This window comes from Phymastichus coffea, unplaced genomic scaffold, assembly GCF_024137745.1.
Source record: "Phymastichus coffea isolate CEN01 unplaced genomic scaffold, Cenicafe_Pcof_1.1 PCOF00017, whole genome shotgun sequence".
Lineage (NCBI taxonomy): Eukaryota > Metazoa > Arthropoda > Insecta > Hymenoptera > Eulophidae > Phymastichus > Phymastichus coffea.
In genome coordinates this window covers 2993025-2998826 of record NW_026706828.1, presented here as the reverse complement: position 1 = coordinate 2998826, position 5802 = coordinate 2993025, and positions in this window count along the sequence as shown.

Sequence of the window (5802 nt, the reverse complement as noted above, 5' to 3'; positions counted from 1 at the left end):
TTCCTACTGATAATGTATGTTGCAAAGAGCATTTTATTAAAAAGCGATTCTATGAAAAAGATATGAATACTATAACAGTAGTATTTAATTTCAGCAGCATAAAAATTTCAGATGTCTCTAAGCTTTTACAAAAATTCAGAGTAGATGTTGATAAGAAGCTCACTGATAAAATCGGAAATTTTTCATTATCTGAAAGTTGACTTATCGTTTTGACTGGTCTGACGTGGAAAAACCTCATTATGCTAAACGAAATGATCACATCGCTTTGGAATTCGGATTCTCGAAATATTACTCAAACGATTGTTGTATTTTTGTTCAGAATGTGAACAGGAAACTCTAATAACGTCATTTCTTCTTTCCTTAGGTTGAAACGTCCTTAACGAGTATCAAATTTTTCGATTTTGGTATTGCAGTTATTTGAAAGAGATGTACTACCAACTTGTTTTGGAATGGGCGCAGCGAATCGAGAATACTTGATTAAAAATCACACAGCCTCAGTTTCAAAACTATTGCATGATGTCAGTAATGAGCAACTAATTTTAGTATGTGATGGTACATATCTCAGGCATGAAAAAAGTAAAACCGATGAATACCAGCACAAGTATTATTCAAGTCAAAAAAAGACATCATTATGCAAATCATTTACAATTTGCACAACAGGTGGGTACATAGTGAATATGTTGGGGCCTTACTATAAAAATGATAACGATGCTAAAATTCTTAAGGAAGTTCTTGAAAGTCCTGAAGAATAAATTACTTTTTTGCGATCAGATGATAAGTTTTTTCTTGATAAAAGTTTCAGCGATATTATTGATAAGTTAAATTAACTGGGATATAAGGTACTCATGCCTGCGTTAAAGGGTAAACGGAAGCAATTGACAGTCGCGGAAACAATGAGTCACGCATGGACACAATGGTACAATGGGTCGTTGAAGCAGTTCATTGTATAATCAGTCAAAAATTCAAACTGCTACATAATCAATTCGATAACAAAATGATTTCGCACGCAAGAAAATTCTGTGGAATAGTATGCTTTTTTGTTAATACATTTGGAAAAAGATTTGTCTCTGCTATTTCCAGTAGCAAAAAAGTAATTAGTTTAATAAAACTTTGTAAATAATTAGAAAATAGTTTGGTAGAAGAAGCTGTAACAAAACTTAATCCTTTGTTACCAATTCTTTTGCGGGGTAAGTGAGGCACTTTCGCTCATGACGATTGAGAGAGAAGAATGAGGGGAGGTTGATAAATAAATTATGCACAGACAAGAATCACATCTCACTTACAACCTATTATTATTAATAATCATTTACACTGAACATACGCGCGCATAACATTATCTAAATTACCGATCAACAAATTGCAAATAGAACAATAAACTACTTAAGATAATCACAAATGAACATTTCGCATTTTACTAAAACTTAATCGCGTACTTAACCTATTACAAACTTACTTAAAACTACGCGGACTAATACCGGGTAAATTGCCCGGCACGTGGGCGCCTGGACAATTCACCGGTCGCAACTTACGTCACTACACATTAATCTTAGCGCGAACCTTCAGATAGCCGGCACGTGAGTGGCAGGCTATCTCTTTCACCGCGCACCGGTCGTCGCATCAACAGAGAGAGAGAGTGTAGAGAGAAAGAAGAAAAGGAAGGCTTGACCTTTGTTCTCCTGTTCCTCGCAACGTCGAGAATCCTGGGCGATGTGCTGCCGCAGGACGTACCGGGCGTCGTCGTTGGTCAGATCGTCGCTAACCGCTGTCGCTGACCAGGTCTCCGTCGGCGACGTTGACTCTCTTGGCAGGTGGGCTGGCTGCTGTTGCTGGCAAAGCCGTTGCCGGTAGGGTTGATCGTGCTTCCTTCCGGCTATCCTAAACTGCTCTCTCTGCTGGGCTCGGACTTCCGCACTGTAGTAGGACTAGGCTTCTACTCCCTCACTCTAGTAAGGCTCGGCTGCGACTCTCTCACGCACTAATTCATACGCGCATCTTGCAACCGCTCAGCGGCGCTCGCTCCTCTCCCTACCTTGACCTATTAGTTAGGCGGCACGCGACGCGTCGCTTATCGGTCACGCGTTGCGCGCCTGCCAATCCCTGCATAGGCCTAATACTCTCTTTCTCTCTCTCTCTCTTTTTCACTCTCTCTCCGCGCTCTTCAACTTTTCTTGCGCTCAACTGCGCTGGCTCGTCCTTGGCGCTGAAACAAAAGACCAAGTGTTAGGCGCATACTTAAATGCGCCCAATGTTGGCCACCACGCTTAGCCGAGTGGGGGAGGGAGAAACGCGGACGAGAGACGGGCAAACGGCCTGCTCTCGTCACAAAGCAGAATCTGGAAGATGGAAAACAAAATCCGAAGAACTTACTTCAGAGGCTTACAGATTTTCCAGAGATGACGAAGCAGGATTTGAAAGTTTTTTTACTGGAACATATCAGTTGGGACAGGTCATTTCTTATTTAGCCGAATTAATTGATGAGGAAGGTCGAGTACGTATTGATTATTATCTAAAGAAATCCCAGACTATTAATTATTATATATCTGCGAAAAGATATAACTGTTACATAGAATATAAAGTAAATTCAATAGGGTCGGGTGGAATCAGAAGATATTTTTGTGAATGTGCGAATGGAATGTCAACTATTGGCTGTTGCTCACATGTCGCTGCAGTAATTTATTATTTATCTCATGCTCGATACTTATAAAAAATTATAAGGCCAGCTGAGAAATTGACCAAAATCTATCAAAGAAAAGAGATGGTTTCTGTCATCAATGATGACAGAGTGGAAGACTAAATTCATGTATTATGTCAACTAGTAATAATATTGTAAATAAATAATAGGTTTTGAAAATAATCTAATCGAAAAATTTCTTTTATCTTCCTATATTTGAAATTGATGATAATCAAATTTTTCTAATTTATTTAGATAGAACGATATGTCATTTTTACTGATTAAAACTAATATCAAAGGTGAGATTAGCCATTGTAAATATCATGTTGTATGAACTACTTATTTTTCTCATTACCCATATTAATTTTTGTTTAGAAAATAATAGAAATAATTATGACATTTAATTATTAGTCAAATAAATAAACATTTCTGTCACTTTCGTTCGTTGGTACTTCCACAATTAATCCCTTTAAATATAACATGAGTTTTAGGTGACAGGCTCACCTACACCCCACACGACATCTAATGTCAAAACTTGGGAAAATGACTGGAAAAAATGTATGAACAAGCAAATTGTTAGTTAGACTTACGAACTAACAATACACACAATAAAATAATCAAGTCAACGTTTTTTGTAAATATTTTTATTGAGAGGAACTTGTATTTTTTTATGATTAACTATTAAAATAAACTCCAAAAATTTTTTTTACAAAACTATAAACAATTTCTAATATAATTTTTTTTTTAAATTAAATACATTTTTTGTTTAACGATTCAAAAAATTCCGTAAAAAAAAAAAGAATTAAACTATTACTGTAATTAGCATAATCGTTTGTATAATTTGAGCTTCTGCGCATGTGCAAAAGAATATATATGGCATCGCATAATAAAGCGTTGCTGTTCGTATTTTTATGTTTACAAATGACAAATCATTACTAAAATGCTAATTACTTATAGTGCTTGACGAAACTAATATCAAATGTAAAACTAGCCCTTTAAGTAGACGTCACAATTTCATGTATTGTAACGGGGATTTAGACCGCTACAATATTAATTTATCCGAGATAGAGTAATGACTGGTACAATTGCAGCTCTTTGCGGGCTTACGTTATGCTACGTAAGGCCGGTCCAGTAGGTCAAGTTGCCAACTTGCCCGCGGAGAGCATCGTGGATCACGCAGTTTAAATCGTGAAAGGTGAGGGAAGCGATAAGAAGGAAAGGTTGTCCAAAAAAAAAGCCATACAATTACAACATTGTGTATGTATACGAGGGGGGGGGGGGGTCAATAAGTCTTTACAAAAAGAAGGAAAAAAAAGTTTTGCGTATGGAATTTTTTTTTATTTTTCAACATAATCTCCTTGAAGGTCAATACTTTATTAAACGGTATTCCAGTTTTTTTAAGCTATCAGAAAAATATGACTTCTGAAAACCCTTTGTTTCGGCGATAACTTCTTCATTTGACGTGAATCATTATCTGGTAAGCCATTTTTTGAGATTAGGAAATAAGAAAAAGTCACTGGGAGCCAAATCAGACGAATATAGTAGATTGTCAATTAATCCGAACTTTAAATCGTTAATTTTTGCCATCGAAACTGCACACGAAAGTTTTTTTGTTTAAGTGAGGACGTTTTTCTCTGATATTTTCTTTCAGCTAACCTAATAATGACGCATAATATTGTCCAGTGATCGTCTCGCCCTTTCCAAATAGTCGATGTAGATGATTTCATACGCATCCCAGAAAACCGTGGCCATAATCTTGCCAGCTGAATTTACTGTCTTTGCCTTCTTTGGGGCTGGTTCTCCTGCGGTAATCCATTGTTTGGACTGTTTTTTGGTTTCAGAAGTGTAGTGGTGTCGTCTATAATTACGAGTTGACGCCAAAAGTCTTCCGGATTACGGCGTATGCGTGCCAAAAGAGCCTCAGAGGTGACCACGCGGGTTCGTTTGTTTTCAACAGTGAGCAAACGCGGCACCCATCTTGCTGATATTTTTTTCATCCCCAATTTTTCATGCAAAATTGAAATGATTGTACCCTTTGATACCCCTGTGACCTCAACTAATACTCGCAATTTTATCTTCTATCACTCAACAACATATCGTGGATTTTGGTGACCATTTCAGGCGTACTCACTTCTACGAGATGTCCTGAACGAGGTTCATCTTTTGTTGTTGTACGGCGGCGTTTAAATTCATTTACCCAGTTATAAGCAGTCTTAAACACAGGGGCAGACTTGCCATGAACGGTGTTCAATTCAACTGTGATTTCTTTTGGTGTAAGGCCTTTCAAATGAAAATGTTTTATCACCGCTCGAAAATCTGTTTTTTTCATTTTTCAAATAAACCAATAATTTTTTGTTCAACCAACGCTCACAAAAAAACGACTTAATGAATCGAGCTGAAACTTTGTACGATATCTAGTTAGTAGTATTGCTTGTCAAAAGCATCATAATTTAAGCGTGACGAGCGCCATCTCTTGGATTTTGTAAATACTTATTGGACCCCCCTCGTATATATAATTTATGTACGTGTGTGTGTACATAACGGTACAGAGAGAGCGGCAAGTTAGGCAGAGCAAGAGAGAGACTTAAAGGACGGTCAGTACTTACATTAGTCGATACCTCTTTGTTACAAATCGCCAAGATTGCTGAACATGCGTATGCGTATTATCGTTTGTTACAAAAAGGAAGGAGATGCAGCACGCACAGTTGCACCTCACTATCTACTCACAGTTAGTGTTTGTGTGCTGTCACACTTTTCCGATTTGAGGGAGGCACAGCGTAATCAAACATTACCACCCTTCTCACTGGGCACCAACAGGTTGGCATAGCCCACTGTCTTTCACTCCTTCGCTTTCAAACATTTTTGGAGATCCGGAAGTCAAGTTTGCTGCGACATCCCTGACGCACACAGCGAGTCGGAACCTTTTTCATCTAAGGCGGTGACCTCCTCGAGAGGAGTACCGATCTTTTCAAGGTTCAACGCTCAAGGAGAGCGGAACTAAAGGCTTGACCCTCGGTTTGGGCGCGACGGGACTCTAGTTGCCCCAACGTCTACTGCGTCGGAAGCACGCAGCATACAAATCTTATGAGATTTGCTTGACCCGGTACCACTACCCCGCAGAGGCCAACCCA